General features: G+C 45.7%; 2 long non-coding RNA genes across 2 annotated transcripts; both read right to left on the minus strand.

The window, feature by feature from the left end:
- Positions 1–1,262: 1,262 nt before the first annotated feature.
- LOC144672346 (uncharacterized) lies at positions 1,263–6,370 on the minus strand. The gene is made up of 4 exons (XR_013574100.1): positions 6,315–6,370; positions 4,764–4,805; positions 2,808–2,873; positions 1,263–1,295 (listed from the first exon to the last, which is right to left on the minus strand). It is a non-coding gene; the product is annotated as an uncharacterized LOC144672346 (long non-coding RNA).
- A 9,559-nt stretch (positions 6,371–15,929) lies between these two features.
- LOC144672347 (uncharacterized) lies at positions 15,930–18,491 on the minus strand. The gene is made up of 2 exons (XR_013574101.1): positions 18,200–18,491; positions 15,930–16,129 (listed from the first exon to the last, which is right to left on the minus strand). It is a non-coding gene; the product is annotated as an uncharacterized LOC144672347 (long non-coding RNA).
- Positions 18,492–20,619: the final 2,128 nt, after the last annotated feature.

Raw genomic sequence — 20,619 nt, forward strand, 5'->3', positions numbered from 1 at the left:
TTCTCGCATGCCAAATTCGCTTAGGGGGTTATAGCAGGTGGTCAACCAATAAAACTAGATCACAAATAGACAGAAAATGCTGGGGAGAAAAAAGGAACTCAGTCGGTCCAAAGCATCTGTGCGGAGAGAGGAGCAGAGTTGACGGTTCGAGTCCTTATGACCCTTCTTCAGAGCTGAGCACAACTTGGTTACCCCACCACACCCCCCCACCACATGCACGGTTATCAGCCCTGCAATGCACCTGACCTCCTGACTGCCCACATCGACCCCATAGTCCACAAGGCACGAGTCAGGAGTGTGAATCCCCACTGACTTAGGTGAGCGCACCTCAAAGAGCACGCGAGAACTTTAACCCCAGCCAGGACAAAGCAGCCCCACTTGATCGGCACCCCATCCACAAACATTCACTCCCTCCACCCCCGACGCACAGTAGCAGCAGCGTGTGTACCATCAACAAGATGCACTGCAGCAACTCACCAAGGCTCCTTCGACAGCACCTTCCAAACCTACGACCGCTACCATCTAAAACAACAAGGGCAGCAGACACTTGGGAACCCCACCACCTGGAAGTTCCCCTCCAAGTCACTCACCATCCTGACATGGGAAATTATCGGCCGTTCCTTCACTGTCGCTGGGTCAAAATCCTGGAACTCCCTCCCTAACAGCACTGTGGGTGTACCTACACCACATGGACAAAATCCTGGAACTCCCTCCCTGACAGCACTGCGGGTATACCTACATCACACAGACAAAATCCTGGAACTCCCTCCCTAACAGCACTGTGGGTGCACCTACACCACACAGACAAAATCCTGGAACTCCCTCCCTAACAGCACTGTGGGTGTACCTACATCACAGGGACAAAATCCTGGAACTCCCTCCCTAACAGCACTGTGGGTGTACCTACCCCACAGGGACAAAATCCTGGAACTCCCTCCCTAACAGCACTGTGGGTGTACCTACACCACAGGGACAAAATCCTGGAACTCCCTCCCTAACAGCACTGTGGGTGTCCCTACACCACAGGCACAAAATCCTGGAACTCCCTCCCTAACAGCGCTGTGGGTGTACCTACCCTACAGGGACAAAATCCTGGAACTCCCTCCCTAACAGCACTGTGGGTGTACCTGCACCACATGGACTGCAGCGGCTCAAGAAGGCTGCTCACCACCACCTTCTCAAGGGCAATTAGGGTTGCGTAGAAATGCTGGCCCTGCCAGCAAAGCCCACATGGAGAAAATGACCAAAACAAATATAACTTACCTGCTTCCCTCCTGAGTCGCCGCCTCTGTTCCCTGCAAGGAAAGCGGAACAGTTTAAAGGTGACAGCCTGAACACTAGAAATAAATTAACCTGCTCAGGCGTCTTTTGAATCTATTCCTCCTTGTCCAATGCAGCTTTTTACACACGCGTATTCTACTCACCACTGAAGTGGAAGGTAAGTAACATTGGAAATGATACAAAGCCAGCATTCGTCCGCACCCACTCGATTTCCTGCCAGTGTGACTGGTCTCAAATTTAACCCATCATGCGTATAAACACCCAATTTGCCTCCTGCTCAACTTAGTTTGGACCAGGGATCACATGAGTCTGGTGAAAGTGTTGATTTACACTTTGCATGGCTTTTCACGCCTGTTTTAAATCCACCTAAAGCGCCTTTTGTTCTCCATAAGTATAATGCCTGTGGTTTGTTTTTTGAGACTTTATTCTTAAAGGGGATGTCTTATTGCCTTTATCATAAACACACAGGGTTCCGCAGGCAAAAAGTAACTCCATGTGGAACACTCTGACAGACATCTCTCTGATACACCTGACTTGTATGTTCTACTCTCTCTCTGATCTCCCTCGCTCACTCACCTCTCTCCCTCTCTCCCTCACTCCCTCTCTCCCTCTCTCCCTCACTCCCTCTCTCCCTCACTCCCTCTCTCCCTCTCTCCCTCACTCCCTCTCTCCCTCACTCCCTCTCTCCCTCACTCCCTCTCTCCCTCACTCCCTCTCTCCCTCACTCCCTCACTCCCTCACTCCCTCTCTCCCTCACTCCCTCTCCCTCTCCCTCACTCCCTCTCCCTCACTCCCTCTCCCTCACTCCCTCTCCCTCACCCCCTCACTCCCTCTCCCCCTCTCCCTCTCTCCCTCTCCCTCTCTCCCTCTCCCTCTCGCATCTCTCTCTCTCGCATCTCTCTCTCGCATCTCTCTCTCGCATCTCTCTCTCGCATCTCTTTCTCGCATCTCTCTCTCGCATCTCTCTCTCTCATCTCTCTCTCTCATCTCTCTCTCTCTCGCATCTCTCTCTCGCATCTCTCTCGCATCTCTCTCATCTCTCGCATCTCTCTCTCGCATCTCTCTCTCGCATCTCTCTCTCTCTCATCTCTCTCTCTCCCTCTCTCTCTCCCTCTCTCTCTATCTATATATGTATATAGATATATGAATTCAAGTGGCTTTATTTCTGTTTTGATTTTCCACAGCCAATTTTTTGCATTCCATATTCAGGTTATTTTTTGTTCACTTTTTTGCAGGACAGGAAACAGTCAGGAAAGCGTGGGATGCTCGCTTGGCACACTGGCTTGTGCCTATTGTCCTCTACACAACCCAAAACACTTTCACTCGCCCTTTGTAGATATCCAGGGACATTAGTGGACCCGTTCCTTTACTGTTTTAAGCACGTTGCTGCCGAAATGACTGCAAGATCCTAAAAACAAATAATAACAAGGCGATTTGGAAAGAAGTGATTGAATTCACAGAATGGGGATGGAATTATCATCCCACTTAGCAACAGGTGTAAGAAACAAAATCACGAGAAAAGTTACCAGCGCCTCTTGAATTGGCGATCGTGACAACCGAATATACCACCCCGGCATCAGATTTGGCAGCATCTAAATAGACGAATCAACAGACAAAGTGAGAGTGAGGAAGTCGTCTTAATATGGATTCATGGACAGATGCGGGAAAGATGGTAGATATAATGGGGTAGCCGGAGAGGGAAAGGGGGGGATGTGTGAATATATACACGCCTTCATATATAGATAAATAGGGAGATAGTTAGAGTGGTTGATATAAATTATTAGATAGTGATAATAAGCCATGATGCAACATTAGTATGCACTTTTGTTCCGATAGGCATGATTAAGGAATGCCATTCCTATCAGTATGCGGGGATGACAATGTGGTTGATCACCTTTAGTGTCTCTGAAGGCAGCCCATACTGGAATAGAATTGGAATATTTGTATTTTTTTTACACATATTATGCAATATTACACATGCAACTCGTGTGGTATCGGATTAGCAGCACATTACTCGAGTTAATTTCAAATCGTTGACTGCAATAGTGGCAAATGGGACGAAATTGAAGCCGTCGAAGGAAATCGATTCTAACAAGCGGCGCTGTAAGCGTGCATCCTAAATCTAGCCATACCTGCAGCCTCGGCTGCAGTGATTGGGAATGGGCAATTTGCTGAATATGCACCCCATTTTCCTACAACGACATCGATCGACTTGGTACCTTACGTCGGTTTCTGTTGCTCTGCTTTAGTGTAACGTTCTCATTCAGGTCAATTACACTGAAACACGCCGAAGATGTGTTAACCCCAGAACGGTGATTGTTATCATTATCATTCTCATCATCATTGTTATCATTATTACTATTATCATTATTATCATCGTTATCATCATCATCATTATCATCATTATTATTATCATTATTATCATCATCATTATCATTATTACTATTATTACTATTATCATTATTATCATTGTTATCATCATTATTATCATTATTACTATTATTACTATCGTCATTATCATTATTATTATCATTATTATTACGATTATGATTATTATTACTATCATTATTATTATCATTATTATTACCATCATTATCATCATCATTATTACTATTATCACTATCATCATTATTATTACTATTATCATTGTTATTACTATTATTATCATTATTATTACCATCATTATCATCATCATCATTATTACTATTATCACTATCATTATTATTACTATAATCATTATTATTATCATTATTATTACCACCATCATTATCATCATAATTATTATTATTACTATTATCACTATCATCATTATTATTACTATTATAATTATTATTATCATTATTATCATCATTATTCTCATTATCATTATTACTATTATCACTATCATCATTATTATTACTATTATCATTATTATTACTATTATCATTATTACCATCATTATCATCATCATTATCATTATTAATATTATCACTATCATCATTATTACTATTATCATTATTATTACCATTATTATTACCATTATCATCATCATTATCATTATTACTATTATCACTATCATCATTATTATTACTATTATCATTATTATTACTATTATCATTATTATCAACATTATTATCTTTATCATTACTATTGTCATTAACATCCTTATCATCATTATCGTCATTATTATTATCATTATTATCATTATTATTACCATCATTATCATAATCATTATTATACTCACTATTATCATTATTATTATCATCATTATTATTATACAGGATATACCGATTCTATTCTCAAAGGAATGAATTAACAATGCAGAAATCGTGCTTTTGCCTTAAAAATAGGGGTCCTGTGGTGTGCGCGGCAAAGTACAATTCTAGTCAGACTTTTCCCAAATAACTTCATAGAGTCACGTGATAAAAGCTACCTCCCCAGTCGTTAATAATTCATGTACAGTACACAAATTCAGATCGCTAAAGCACCCAGTGAGTGTTTACCTTCTGCAGGATCCGCCTGATTTACTGCACAATAGGTTGAATCTGAAGGGATAAAAGTAAGGAGAGTTATATCTTCAGTGGTATAGATTCACAATGAAACATTCAGGCTGTAGACCTGTCTGTTATTCGAAATTGGCGGGACATTTACTGTTGCGTTCGCTTTGTTTAAAATAATATAACCATTGGGCCCCACGAATAGGGGATTCCCATAATTTTATACGCAAAGTGAAGACCTGGCTTTGCCTTGAACTATGAGGCCGAGTAGTCCTTGTGCCTATGTATTTGATAGCAATTGGAGTGACTCTAAGCAACAATGTGGAACCCATTTCCTTAAGCTCAGCATTCAGATATAGGTTGGCAGTCCACAGCCAGCATTATTAGCTTTGTGAGTGCATTTGCAATGTCCGTCTCAAGAGAAATACAGGAACCCACCAAGTACTGAAGGTACTGAGACTGGTGGATGATTAGCTGAGTGCTGGACTCTGACATTTGGAGGGACCTAACTTGCGCGTTCAATCCTGACCAAGCCTCACTCACCACCTGCAGGAAAGGGAAGAGTGTGAGGAAGCGGAAATGAATTCGTAATTTCCGAATGGGGGGAAAGTGATGGTGGAAATTTTCCCTAAACATCGCCTGCATGTAAAAACAGAGAGAGGGAAAAAAACCAACACGCTCATCTCTTACAGAAACCAAACTAATATGATTGCACTGGAGGGGGTGCAGAGGAGATTCACCAGGATGTTGCCTGGGATGAAACATTTAAGTGATGAAGAGAGGTTGGAGAGACTTGGGTTGTTTTCGTTGGAGCAGAGAAGACTGAGGAGCGACCTGATGGAGGTGTATAAGATTATGAGGGGCATGAACAGGGTGGATAGGGAGCAGCTGTTCCCCTTAGTAGAAGGGTCAGTCACAGGGGGACATAAGTTCAAGGTGAGGGGCAGGAAGTTTAGGGGGGGGGATGTGAGGAAAAACATTTTTTACCCAGATGGTGGTGAGGGTCTGGAATGTGCTGCCTGGGAGGGTGGTGGAGGCGGGTTAGCCTCACATCCTTTAAAAAGTACCTGGATGAGCACTTGGCACCTCATAAACATTCAAGGCTATGGGGCCAAGTGCTGGTCAATGGGATTAGGTAGGTAGGTCAGGTGTTTCTCGCTTGTCGGTGCAGACTCGATGGGCCGAAGGGCCTCTTCTGCACTGTGAGATTCTGTGATAATTCAGTGACATGGTCCAATTGGACCGCGTCAACCTTCCCAAACCATGTCCTTCACGTACACGGCGGGAACCATGCTTAAAGTCAGGCCAGGATAACAGAAACGAAACCCTGGAGAGTTCTGAATGCAGGCCAATGATGTAGCCACATGACCCCGGGCGATTAAGCGTCATTCTTGGGTGGAATATAGAGGGATTTTTCAAAGGCATTTTTTTTCCCCCCCAGAATTTCGTCTGCATTGACATTGGGAAATTAGCAGAACGTACAGGGAAATGGCTGCACAAGTTACTATATATATATATATGTATATGTTTTTACCGTGACTACCGCTTCAAGCTTACCGATATTTGGACATTTATCAACAAGTGCATATTCAAATTTGTTTGCAGGTGGCTCTTGACTCGAATGTTGAGATCCAGTTCCAGTCGCATCGCTTTGCACAAAAGATGTTCAGAGATTAGCGAATAAATCCTAAGCGAGTCAAGTCTCACTTATAGAACCAGCAAAAAAGGAAACTTGCAACAGGTTGATTATGGGAAGTAGGTGTTACTGCATGAAGAATAGCCATTGGTGTAATATTCCCAAAGTCTTGGAGTTTCATCGGCATTAATTATCAGGCCAACTCCCGTTTAAAATTACTCATGAAAACAACCTTCACCACCTCGGAAGTTAAAAAGCTACCCGTTCCCCACAACCCTCTGAGTGAAAATAAAAAATCCCCCACATCTCTCCTTCAATATCGTCTTGCAACCTTGTAAAGCAATGGCTGTAATTCTTGACTTCCTTGCCAGAGGGCAGATTCTCCCTTCCCCCCCTCCCCGCCCCGATGCCCCTGACAAAACCTCTCTAGAATCTTGAAACCCATCATCCTGCCGCCACTTTAACTTTGGTTCCAGGGATTCCTGCGCCCATTTTAGTTTCCAACTTCCTAACGAGGTGAAGTCCCTCGTTTCCCAGATAACCCAACTAAACCGCCACTGTAACGTTTCTAAGGATTTGTTTTTATTTCCAGCCTTCGTCTCATGCAGAACGCATAATAATCCATAATATTGCAGCTGGAGCCTAAAGAGTGGCGTAAGAAGGTCTATTCTGAGGTCTTTAATGTTATAGTTGGTGCCTGCACTTATAAACACAGGTGCCCCCAAATGGCGTTAACCATTTTCACAACATGACCCGCCACATTCAAAGATCTACGAGCACTGCAAAGCCTCCCTGCTGTCCAACTTTCTCCCAATTCGTGCCAATGCACAGTACACCGTCTTTCCATATGAGTTCTCCCCCAATGTTCATCGTTGACCACAGCTCCGCTTTGAAACCCTTCTTCCTGCCCTTGCTCATTCTCCCTATGCCCATCTAGCAGTTGGCCACTCTACTCTCCTCCCAATCCAATAGGTGGCCAAATATTTTACGCTCCCCGTACGTTCCTGGGCCTTTCACGTGATTGGAAAGTGCAACGATCCGGAGCAGACTCTTGAAGATAGACCATTGCGGGTCACTTCCAACTCTAAGAAACCCGCTGCTTCTCCTCACTATTCCAAATCCGGAACAATAGCATCATTTGCTTTTTTTAACTAAATCCGTGGGCTTCTTTCTTCTTAGAACGCACCCGAGTGCATTTCGTTGAATGCCTTTTAACTCTTTTGAAGTGAAACAATTAAACTAGATGAAAAAAAAATGAGGGGTAAAATAAACACAGCCCCTAAATTAGGATAGCTAGTAAATCAAAGGCAAAGTTTAAAGAAAAAAATTACAAACATCAAACCAAAATGTGATTAAGGGGGGGGTCAATAAAGTACCCCCGTCCCTCCGGTGCCCACCGGGCATGGAAGGCCTCGACAGTGCCAGCACTCGCCGCCTGCTCCCTCTCCAAGGACACCCGGCCATCGCATGCCATTTATAGGTGCTGATATTGATCACCTGCTGACCAGCCCCTCTGCTCCCACACCAGTAAAAGGAAGTCGGGCAAGTTTGTCTGTATCCGATTGGCTTTTAGCAAATCTGTGTCGACGCTCCCTGATTAAGCAGTGACTTTCCAAATTAAATTTATTTGCGACCTGACAACTATTTCAATCAACTTCCGGGTGATGGATGTTGGGCTGACTGGTCAACTGGTAAATTAAATAGCAAGAGATACAATCAAGGAATATGCAATTTCTTCAACTCTATAACCGTGTCAAGCTCAGTTCCATCAGAGAGCATTGGCAATGAAATTCACAATGACCGATGAGGAGGAAATGGATGGTGCAACTTTCACTATATATATATATATATATATATATGGATTTGCATCACTGACCAAGAGGAATTTCAACCCTTTCAGTCTGTTGTACTATGATTCATCCATGGGGATGTGGGTGTCGCTGGCTAGGCCAGCATTTGTTGCCCATTCCTAATTAGAACCACAGAACCAAAGAAAAGTTACAGCATTTGAAGGAGGCCATTCGGCCCATCTTGTCCATGCCAGCCCGATGACACCCAAGTGCCCTCTCTCTTCTAATCCCGCCTTCCTGCACCCGGCCCACAGCCCTGCAGCTTACAGCACTTTAGGTGCAGATCCAGGTACTTTTTTAAAAAGGGTTTAGAGTTTCTGCCTCTACCACCAACTTGGGCAGCGAATTCCAGACACCCACTACCCTCTGCGGGCACAGTAGACAGTACACCGTCTTTCCGCATGAGTTCCCCCAATGTTCATCGTTGTTCATGTCCCCCCTACACCTTCTGCCACTTATCTTGAATCAATGTCCCCTGGTTCTAGAATTCTCCACCAATGGAAATTATTTTATCCTATATATTCCCCTCATAATTTTGTACACCTCAATCAAGTCACCTCTCAGCCTTCTTTGTTCTAAGGAAAATAACCCCAACCTATGCAATCTCTCCTCGTAACTGCACTTTTCTAACCCTGGCAACATTCTTGTAAACCTCCTCTGCACTCTCTCCAGAGCTATTACCTCCTTCCTGTAATGTGGTGACCAGAACTGCACACAATACTCCAGTTGTGGCCTCACCCGTGTTTTATACAATTCCAACATTATATCCTTACTTTTATATGCTCGGAGGGCATTTAAGAGTCAACCACGTTGCTGTGTGGGTCTGGAGTCACATGTAAGCCAGACCAGGTAAGGACAGCAGATTTCTTCCGCCAGGTAAGTCAACCAGGTGTTTTTATTTTAACAATAAAACCAACAACGGTTATCATTGGACTCGATGCCAGATTTTAATTGAATTCAAACTCTGACCATGGCGAGATTCAACCCCGGGGCCTCTGGGTCTCCAGATTCCCAGCCCAACACCACTAGGCCGTCGCCTTCATCATAGTTAAACACAGCTACAAGCTTACACCTTAAATGGTTTGAGGACTTACCCCTGCTGCTGGGCAATACTTGAGGAATTGCCTGGATAAAATACGAAGAGACATTTATCAGAAAGCAAATGTGAATATTGTGCCTGAACTGCTTACAAGCAGTTTGGACTGATCCGCACACAGCAAGCATTTTAATTCATCTGGAATGTAAAACTCGTGCAGCCTTGCGTTAAGGTACAGGTTGGTTTTTGTGGTAAACATCGAAAATGCATCGTTTGTGGTTCTTTCAGCTTGGGCTGGGAGAGAGGCTTTTGTGCTGGAAGTTCCTGATTAGTCCACTATCGGAAAGCACAACAGCGCCCCCTCACCCAACAGCACAATGCCCCCCACAGCACAACACCACCCCACCCCCCCACCCCCCCAGACCACAACACCCCCACAGCACAACGGCCCCCCCGCAACACAACACACCCTACCACACAACGCCCCCTACAGCATAACGCCCCCTACAGCACAACGCCCCCTACAGCATAACGCCCCCTACAGCACAACGGCCCCCACAGCACAACGCCCCCTACAGCATAACGCCCCCTACAGCACAACGCCCCCTACAGCACAACGCCCCCTACAGCACACTGGCCCCTCCCACACCACGCACCCCCACAACACAACGCCCTCTCCACAACACAACACCCCCTACCGTAGAAGGCCTCCTACAGCACAACGCCCCCTACAACACAACGCCCTCTCCACAACACAACGCCCCCTACCGCAGAAGGCCTCCTACAGCACAACGCCCCCTACAGCACAACGCCCCCTACAGCACAACGCCCCCTACAGCACAGCGCCCCCTACAGCACAACGCCCCCCCGCAACATAACGCTCCCTACAGCACAACGCCCCCTACAGCACAACGCCCCCTACAGCACAACGCCCCCCACCACAACACAACGTCCCCCCGCAACATAACGCTCCCTACAGCACAGCACCCCCTACAGCACAACGCCCCCTACAGCACAACGTCCCCTACAGCACAACGCCCCCTACAGCACAACGCCCCCTACAGCACAACGCCCCCTACTGCACAACGCCCCCTACAGCACAACGCCCCCCACCACAACACAACGTCCCCCTGCAACATAACGCCCCCTACAGCACAACGCTCCCTACAGCACAACGCCCCCTACAGCACAACGCCCCCTACAGCACAACGCCCCCGACAGCACAAAGCCCCCTACAGCACAACGCTCCCTACAGCACAACGCCCCCTACAGCACAACGCTCCCTACAGCACAATGCCCCCTACCGCACAATGCCCCCCACCGCAACACAACGCCCCCTACCGCACAATGGCCCCCCACAACACAACACCCACCCCAGCAACACAACGCCTCCTACAACACAGCACCCCCCTCCAACACGACACCTCCCAGAACACAACGCCCTCTACCACACAACACCCCCCCCAGAACACAATGCCCTCTACCACACAACACCCCCCCAGAACACAACGCCCTCTACCGCACAACGCCCCCCCCAGAACACAACGCCCTCTACCACACAACACCCCCCGCAGAACACAACGCCCTCTACCACACAACACCTCCCCCAGAACACAACGCCCTCTACCGCACAACGCCCCCCCCAGAACACAATGCCCTCTACCGTACAACACCCCCTACAGGACCTCTGTGTTCCGTGTGAACAGGACGAGCGATTGCAGCTCACACAGCCGAATCAGCTTGAAGCACTGTTCGTAACCAGATAGGTTCCGAAGCAGGAATTTTGAAAGTACATTTGCCCCCCAGTTTCCTCAAACTATCCGCTTAACTGGAATCCCCCATTCCTGGAATCACGGTCACAAATCCTTCCAAGTTCTTCACATTTTTCTTGAAGTGCTATGTCCTGAATTTTGCACCATACTCCAGGTCAGGTCGCTGCATTTTATTTTTATATATATATATATATATGAAGATTCATCCTAACCCCCTTATTTGTGTGTCCTGTGCCTCTGCAAGATGTTTGTCTCTTTCACCTCAGCCTGAGCTGCCACATTCAATGGCATGTGCACATTTAGACTGTGGTCTCTCTATTCCTGTACCCGCTTTAGGCCCGAATAATTCACTTCATTTTAACCCTTCCTCGTTCCTCCTACCAGGATATATCACCTCACACCAACATGGCTGCAAGTGAATTTAAACTACCACATGTCCGTCCACCCCAGCAGCCTGCATGTGCCCTCTTGTTGCTTGTCTCTGTCCACTTCGCAGCTCTGAACAAGGTGACCGCCGCTTGCAAACATGACAAGGTCTCCTGTATGCCCATGTTTGCCTTGTTACATCAAGAAAAAGCAGGTTTCCGCTGTACTGGTCCCAGTAGAAAACTCCCCTCTGTGGCACAAAGTGTGCACAGCTACACCTTGTTTCTACGAGGTGTCAGCTGTGGCTCAGTTCATAGCACCCTTGCCTTTGAATCAGAGGGTTGTGGGTTCATGTCCCACTCCCAGAAAACCAAGAACTGTGAATGTACTCGAAAGAGTTACATGCGATCTGTTGATAACTCAAAAGAGTTACGCCCTGTTTCTTGTCACTCAGCCAACTTCAGGTTAGTAAGACCACCATCTGTTTCATTCCGTCTGCTTCAAAGTCACGGCACTGCATCAACACCCCCCGCCCCCTTTCCGAAGGCCATGTGCACCGCATCATAGAACCATAGAACACTACAGCACAGAAAAACAGGCCATTCGGCCCTTCTAGTCTGTGCCAAAATATTATTCCGCTAGTCCCATTGACCTGCACCTAGTCCATAACCCTCCAGACCTCTCCCATCCATGTATCTATCCAATTTATTCTTAAAACTTCAGAGTGAGCCCGCATTTACCATGTCAGATGTTAGCTCGTTCCACACTCTCACCACTCTCTGAGTGAAGAAGTTCCCCCTAAACCTTTCCCCTTTCACCCTAAAGCCACGTCCTTTCGTGTTTATCTCTCCTAATCTAAGTGGAAAGAGCCTACTCGCATTTACTCTGTCTATACCCCTCATAATTTTGTAAACTTCTATCAGATCTCCCCTCGTTCTTCTACGCTCCAAGGAATAATGTCCTAACCTGTTTAATCTTTCGCTGTAACTCAACTCCTTAAGACCCGGCAACATCCTAGTAAATCTTCTCTGCACTCTTTCAATCTGACTGATTTCCTTCCTGTAGTTAGGCGACCAGAACTGCACACAATGCTCCAAAGTTGGCCTCACTAATGTCTTATACAACCTCACCATAACATCCCAACTCCTATACTCAATACTTTGATTTATGAAGGCCAGTATGCCAAAAGCTTTCTTTACATCAATCGGATAATCCTCACCAATCCCTTCCATTTGCCTCAGTGAGTTACTCGGTGAGGTCAGTTAAACACCCCTTGCCCTTAAGAAACAGGTAGCGGTGTTCCTAATTAATTCAGGCTTGACCAAGTGTCTGTTGATAGCGTCTGGGATTATCTGTTCGAAAAGCTTCCGATGTTAAACTGACAGGCCTGGGGTATTGCTGGGTTTATATTCGCACCCTTTTCTTTCTGAAGCCAGTGTGTTAATGGCAATTTTCCAATCCCCTGCTACCAGATCTGCACCAAGAAGGTGACTGACCATGCCTCTGCAGTTCGCTCCCTTAAGGTAATGAGTGTCCTCAACGCTTTCCATCTTCCCCCTCACCTTGTCCACTTTAACATCAACTAGGCTTTCATTAGCGGCTTTTTAAGGGCAATTTTCATTTGACCCAATGCCTCAACCCTTCCGATCTCATGATGGCCATTGATACCCAAATTCTGGAGTACCAGATCGTCCCAAACACCAACATCCTGATTTAAACATTGAACCGTTCATGTGTGATCGCTGGAATTGACAATTGCACACTCGAATAACGACGAGTGCTGTTAGCCTGATCATTGTTATCAACCACAACATCAGTCCCAATAACACAGTGCCAACAGGCATAGGCTGTCCAGAGAACTTTAAGATATCACCATTCTGATTTCAATCAGCGATGGGGAGGAATTACTTTTCTCAAAGGGTCGTGAATCTGAGGAATTCACCACCTCAGAGTGCAGTGGATGCCGGGACGCTGAATAAGTTAAAGGAGGAGATGGACAGGTTTTTAAATTAGTAAGGGGTTGAAAGGTTATGGGGAGAGGGCGGGAAATTGGAGTTGAGGCCGAAATGAGATCAGCCATGGTCGTAATGAATGGCGGGGCAGGCTCGAGGGGCTGAATGGCCTACTCCTGCTCCTAGTCCTTATGTTCTTATGTTATTCACCATCAAGTACCTATTATCTAGTTTCGCTTCTGCAACATATCAGGTGACATGTGTTGATTATCCCTCTCCCTTGTCAGAATGGGTGAATGAAAAAATAAATAAACCTCACACTTATAAACACAATTCATGAATAAATCGCTGTAAACAGTCACTTGGCAGCGTAGAACTTGCATATTGATGATAAGAGAGACATTTTTCCCTAAATTTCCTCCTCAGGACGTCATCGGGATAAACCCAAGAATACCAAATTTCAGAGGCTCACAGCAATCTCTCCGACAGGAGAGAAGGGTGCTGATTGGCTGGCACGTCGCCTCTGATTGGCTGGGGCATTGCTTGCTCGAAACGGAAACGCTTCCCTACACAGGCAACCCGTTTCCTGAAGACAAAAGGACGACGTTCAAGCCTTTGCGCTTTGAAGTTTAAATTTCCGGGAGCTTCGGGAGCCTATATTTCCTCGCTGTGTGTTGTTTTTTTTTTCCTCCCTGGCCAATCAGATTCGGCTTGCTAACCAATGGGCACTATTCTCTCCGGGCTGTGTCAATTGCACCGATCCTCTGAAATTTGGCATTCTTGTGTTTGTCCTGACGAGTGCAAGATCGGGAAAAAAAAATAGCGCTTTGGCAAACATGTCTGTCTTGTCAGCAACACTCACATCATTGCCAGGGATTAACCTTTTCCTGCCAGTTCACACAGTACATCTCCATGGCAAATGACTCCCCCCCACCCCACCCCCCGTTCGTTGTGCGATGCTGTAACTGGGCAGAGAGCGGAGTGAACCCTGCCACGGTGATACATTACATGTGGCTGCCGAGATATTGCTCACCTTGTGCCTTATTCCGCAGTTTGAAGCAAACCAATGCAGCCAGGACAGCGATGAGAAGAGGAGGAACAGTCGATGCTGTGGTAACGATTGCCTGACTCTGCCCTGGATTCAAACGAGTATATTGTATGAGGAACATTACACTGCTCCAAGCATCGCACGTTCAATGTTCAATTGTAAACGGCGCGCACTAAATGATTCCCTCCCTCTCTGCCTCCATCCCTCCAGATTTAAGCACTAATCCCTTGATAAGCCAACGCTAAATTTTGATGACTGCAATGTTGCTGAGCACGCCAACCTCCAAAATCCAACCCATTGCCAAACCCCCCGCCTCAGGTTAAATGCTGCCCGTTGTTCTCTCCGTTCAGCCCCTCGGTCCTCAAAGTATCGAAATGAAATAATTGATCCTACGCGTCTGCCAGATCTCCTCCAACCTTATTGTATCTTTTACAACCTATTGGGTCTAACTGCTACTTGTTATTTTCCTCATTCCTGGGAGCGTTTTGAATCTGCTCTTCCAAACCAACTGGTCCCATTTCGATCCCCATTACATCCAGCGGACAGCAAACCCCCACCCCCACCTCTCTCTCTCTCTCTCTGTCTGTCTGTCTGTCTCTGTCTTTCTCTCTCTCCCGCTCTTTGTATCTGTCCTCTCTCTGTCTATCTCTCCCAGTCCTTCTCTCCCTCTTTGTCTGTCCGTCTGACTCTCTCTCTCTCTCTCCCTCTCCCTCTCTATCTGTCAATCTCTCTCTCTCTCTCTCTTTGTCAGTCGGTCTTTCTCTCTCTCTCTCTCTCTGTGCCTGTCAGTCTCTCTCTCTCTATCTGTCAACCTCTCTCTCTTTGTCAGTCGGTCTTTCTCTCTCTCTCTCGCTCTCTCTCGCTCTCTCTCTTTGTCTGTCAGTCTCTCTCTCTCTCTCTCTGTCTGTCAGTCTCTCTCTCTCTTCTCTCTGTCTGTCAGTCTCTCTCTCTCTCTCTCTCTCTGTCTGTCAGTCTCTCTCTCTCTCTCTGTCAGTCTCTCTCTCTCTCTCTCTGTCTGTCTGTCAGTCTCTCCCTCTCTCTCTCTCGGTCTCCCTCTCTCTCCCTCTCCCTCTTTCTGTTTCTCTCTTCCCCCGCTCTCTGTCTCTCTCTTTCTCTCTGTCTTTCTCTCTCTCTCTTCCTGTCTTGGTACCGGTCCCTCTCCCTCTCTCTCTGTCGTTCTCTCTCTCCACGGCCTCTATATGATTCCCCCTCTTCCCCTGTTAAATGCTGCTAGGTTCTTTTAGAAGCAGCGTTGAAACATTAATGCGAAACCCATGAGCAGGAATTGAACATAGAAATGTTCACCCATGGGGGTAGGTCTATTTCCATATATCACCGGGACTCAATAAACTGTGTTCCCCAATGTAAAGTGTACAATGAAATCAGACCAAGGGGCATTAAGCTGTTACCTGGCGCTGTGATGTGGATCTCATTGCTCGTCGTGTTAAATCTCACTCCGTTGGGCCCTGTGTTGTTGGCTTCACAGTGATACCGTCCTTTGTGGCGTTTCTGGAAGGAATGAATGTTGAGCTCACTCCCGTCCGCCCTGAGGTCATAATACTCGCTGGAGTTGTCTAAGCGTTGGTGGTTCAGGTACCAAAGGAACTGCGGGGAGGTGCCGGCCTTCAGCAGACAGTGCAGAACGAGACGTCCCCCGATGGAAACCTCCGTCTTGTTGGCCTCCGAGGTGATGAAAGCGCCGGCAACAGGAACTGGAGAGAAACATTGAAGGTGACGAGGTCAGAGACTGAATTCACGGTCAAAACCCAAAATGGAAGCTCCTTTTGGGTTGCTAACTTTAGACTAAATCGTATCGCTGCATTTGACAGGTGCAACAACAAGACAAGATGTGCAACTGCCCTGTCAATGCAGAGGCCCTGGTTAATGCCCCAGGGAGACGGGTTCAAAGCTGGTGGATTTGGAATTCTATTCACAAATCTGGAATTAAAAACCAGCCTCGGTAATAGTGAGTGTAAAACCATTATCCATCGCTGCAAAACAAACACCAAAAAAAGATCTGGTTCACTAATATCGTTTAAGGGAAGGAAATCTGCGTCCTGAACTGGACTGGCCTATATGTGACTCCAAACCAACCGCAACGTGTCTAACCCTCAACTGCCCACTGTCATCAGTAAAGCGGTGGGAGGGGTCATCAACAGTGTTATCCAGTGGCACTTGCTTAGCAATGACCTGCTCACTGACGCCCAGTTTGGGTTCCGCCAGGGACACTCAGCTCCTGACCACATTACAGCCTTGGTTCAATCATGCGCCAAAGAGCTAAACTCCCGAGGTAAGGTGGGAGTGACTGCCCCTTGACATCAAGGCAGCATGTGACTGAGTGTGGCATTAAGGAGCCCTAGCAAAACTGGTGTCAGTGGGAATCAGAGGGGAAAATCTCCGTTGGTTGGTGTCATACGTAGCACAAAGGAAGATGGTTGTGGTTGTTGGAGGCCAATCATCTCAGCTCCAGGACATCACTGCAGGAGTTCCTCAGGGTAGTGTCCGAGGCCCAACCATCTTCAGCTGCTTCATCAATGACCTTCCTTCCATCATATGGTCAGAAGTGGGGATGTTCGCTGATGATTGCACAATGTTCAGCGCCATTCGCGACTCCTCAGCTACTGAAGCAGTCCATGTTCAAATGCAGCAAGACCTGAACAATATCCAGGCTTGGGCTGACAAGTGGCAAGTAACATTCATGCCACACAAGTGTCAGGAAATGACCGTCTCCAACAAGAGAGAATCCAACCATCCCCCCTTGATGTTCAATGGCATTACCATTGCTGAATCCCCCACTATGAACATCCTGGGGGTTACCATTGACCAGAAGCTGAACTGGACCAGCCAGATAAATACTGTGGCTACAAGAGCAGGTCAGAGGCTGGGGATCCTGCGGAGAGTCACTCACCTCCTGACTCCCCAAAGCCTGTCCACTATCTACAAGGCACAAGTCAGGAGTGTGATGGAATACTCCCCACTTGCCTGGATGAGTGCGGTTCCCACAACACTCAAGAAGCTCGACACCATCCAGGGCAAAGCAGGCCACTTGATTGGCACCACATACACAAACATTCACTCTCTCCACCACCGACGCACAGTAGCAGCAGTGTGTGTACCATCTACAAGATGCACTGAAGGAACTCATCAAGGCTCCATTCATAGCACCTTCAAAACCTACGATCACTACCACTACATGATCACTAGGAGGACAAGGGCAGCAGATAGATGGGAACACCACCACCTGGAAGTTCCCCTCCAAGCCACTCACCATCCTGACTTGGAAATATACCGGCCGCTCCTTCACTGTCGCTCGGTCAAAATCCTGGAACTCCTTCCCTAACAGCACTGTGGGTGTACCTACACCACATGGACAAAATCCTGGAACTCCCTCACTAACAGCACTGTGGGTGTACCTACACCACAGGGACAAAATCCTGGAACTCCCTCCCTAACAGCACTGTGGGCGTACCTACACCACAGGGACTAAATCCTGGAACTCCCTCCCTAACAGCGCTGTGGGTGTACCTACACCACAGGGACAAAATCCTGGAACTCCCTCCCTAACAGCACTGTGGGTGTACCTACACCACAGGGACAAAATCCTGGAACTCCTTCCCTAACAGCACTGTGGGTGTACCTACACCACATGGACTGCAGCGGATCAAGAAAGCGCCTCACCACCACCACCTCTTGAAGGGGCAATTAGGGATAGGGAATTAAAACATGCTGGCCCAGCCAGCGAGGCCCATGGCCCGTGAAAGATTAATAACGAATAAACTCACCTATCACAGCAACCGCTATAGATTCGCTGTAGAGAGCAAGTCCTGGTGCCCTGTTTGAGACTTTGCAACTGTAATTTCCTTCCGAGCTTTTTCTGACATCAGCCATTTCGTAAGTAATTCTCGTATTGTTGGAGCGCTCCCAGTAGATTTCTTTATTTAAATTGTGAATGAAGACATAGGTAATCGGGGCAGAACCTGTGGTCACTGAGCAGATGAGCGATGTTTTCTCTCCCTCTATGACCTTTGCTCCAGGTTCAGCTTGTAGATCGGGTTTTGATACTGGAATTACTGGAATTACAGCAGACTGGTTAGTCACATTCTTTTAGTAGTAATCATGTCAAGTTCCAGAGGCAAGCAACGCCCTTATCAGACTCGTGACTGCTGCCATTTAAGTTACAAACAGACTGCAGTCTGTCTCCGTGACCTCATTTGATAGGGATGAAGGTGCTCCCTCCAATTCTCCAACTACCACATAGGCCAGTGGAAGAAGAGGAATTATAATCTCCGATCACACAGCGACCACACCAGACTCCGGCTTCCTTTTAACCGGTTTAATTCAAGCATATGCAAGGGAGCCGCAATCATTCCTAAGAATGACAACCCAACTCCCAGATTGATTACATTTCATTACTTTTGTACCTTTTTTCTTATCATAACACATTTGAATACATCCAATCGGTAACCAACACCCCGGTCCCATGCTAACTCTATCCTATTCAGTGCATAAACGTGTGATTTTGCTAACCGATTATTCTAAAGGATGTATACATAATTATATTATCCAATCAAAATAAAAACACGAATGCAAAGTCCTTGGTTCTCAGAACTCAAGAGTGTTTCTGTTTGATCAAAGCCCCCTCTTTGTCTATTGTATGCCTTCCCATATCTAAGCTAAAACCATGTGCCCCTTCCCTATGTGACACTTAATCTAATTTATGTTCTTTCTTGCGTCTCCAGTCTGACTCTCAAGGCTGTGCAATGTTCACCTGGTAATCTTCAACTCTTAATATGTTTAGCAGCCATGTCTGCCTGGAGATTTTAAGGGTTTTTCAGTTAATCCTTACTGTATTTTCTTTTAGCATTTTTAATTTCCCCCTGACAGATAATAAGTAGAATTCTTAAAGTAGCGCTTGGCCTACTGACTGTAATGATTTTTTTAAAAAGTGACCTTGCTAATGCCAGCCACTCTGACCTGGGCCTGCTTCCTAGTCAATGTGCCTCTAGAAGAGCTAAATTCAAAGTTATCAGAATGGGCAGTCAAGTGGCAGAGGGAGTGCCCTCCAAAGAAGTATCAGGTGTTTCATTTCGATAGAGGGCACCGGGAGATGGAAACATAAACTCAATGGTTCAGTTCAATGAGACTGCGCAGAGAGAGAGGGAGAGAGGGAGAGAGAGAGAGCCCTGTGCTACCTATGTACCTATCCTTGAGGGTGGAACAGCAAATTAAACTAATAGTGAGGAACGAATATGGGATCATAGACTTCATTAATATTTTTATTCATACAGAAGCTGGGTACTTTCTGATGAAAGATATCAGGCGTAAAATGCTAATTCTGTTTCTCACTTTATGCAGATGCTGCTGAATCCCCTGATTTTTTTTCTAGCATTATTTCTCCATTCCTTGTAGATTTCCAACATCCGCAGCATTCTGTTGGAAAGAACATTTACAAAGCTCTGCTCCGGGCACATAGAGTGTATTATGTCAAGTAATGATTAGGACACTTCAGGAAAGAGAAGGGTCCTTGAGACAGTGCAGGTGGAATTTCATATACATCTTTTCAACGATGAGTCATTGCAGCTACAAGGCAAGGTCGGATCAGCTAGGATGAAAGCAAAATACTCCCTGCTCCATCCCTATCACTACTGAATCCAGGTTAATATTTTTTAAAATTTAATTTTAACTATTTAGTTACGTGTTTGTTTGTTTATTTATTTATTTATTTATGTGTTTATGTATGCATTTATTTATGTATGTATGCATTTGTTTATGCATGTGTTATTTATATCTTTATGTATGTATTTATTTATGTTTGTATGCATTTGTTTATGCATGTGTTTATTTATATCTTTATGTATGTATGCATTTGTTTATGCATGTGTTATTTATATCTTTATGTATTTATTTATTTGTTTGTATGCATTTGTTTATGCATGTGTTTATTTATATATCTATGTGTGTATTTATTTATGTATGTGTGCATTTGTTTATGCATGTGTTTATTTATATCTTTATGTATGCATTTGTTTATGCATGTGTCTATTTATATATTTATGTATGTATTTATTTATATATGTATGCATTTGTTCATGCATGTGTTTATTTGTATATTTATGTATGTATTTATTTATGTATGTATGCATTTGATTATGCACGTGTTCATTTAGATATTTATGTATTAATGGATTTTATTTATTGCTTA

The sequence above is a fragment of the Cetorhinus maximus genome, chromosome 38, assembly GCF_964194155.1.
Source record: "Cetorhinus maximus chromosome 38, sCetMax3.hap1.1, whole genome shotgun sequence".
In the NCBI taxonomy this organism is placed as follows: Eukaryota; Metazoa; Chordata; class Chondrichthyes; order Lamniformes; family Cetorhinidae; genus Cetorhinus; species Cetorhinus maximus.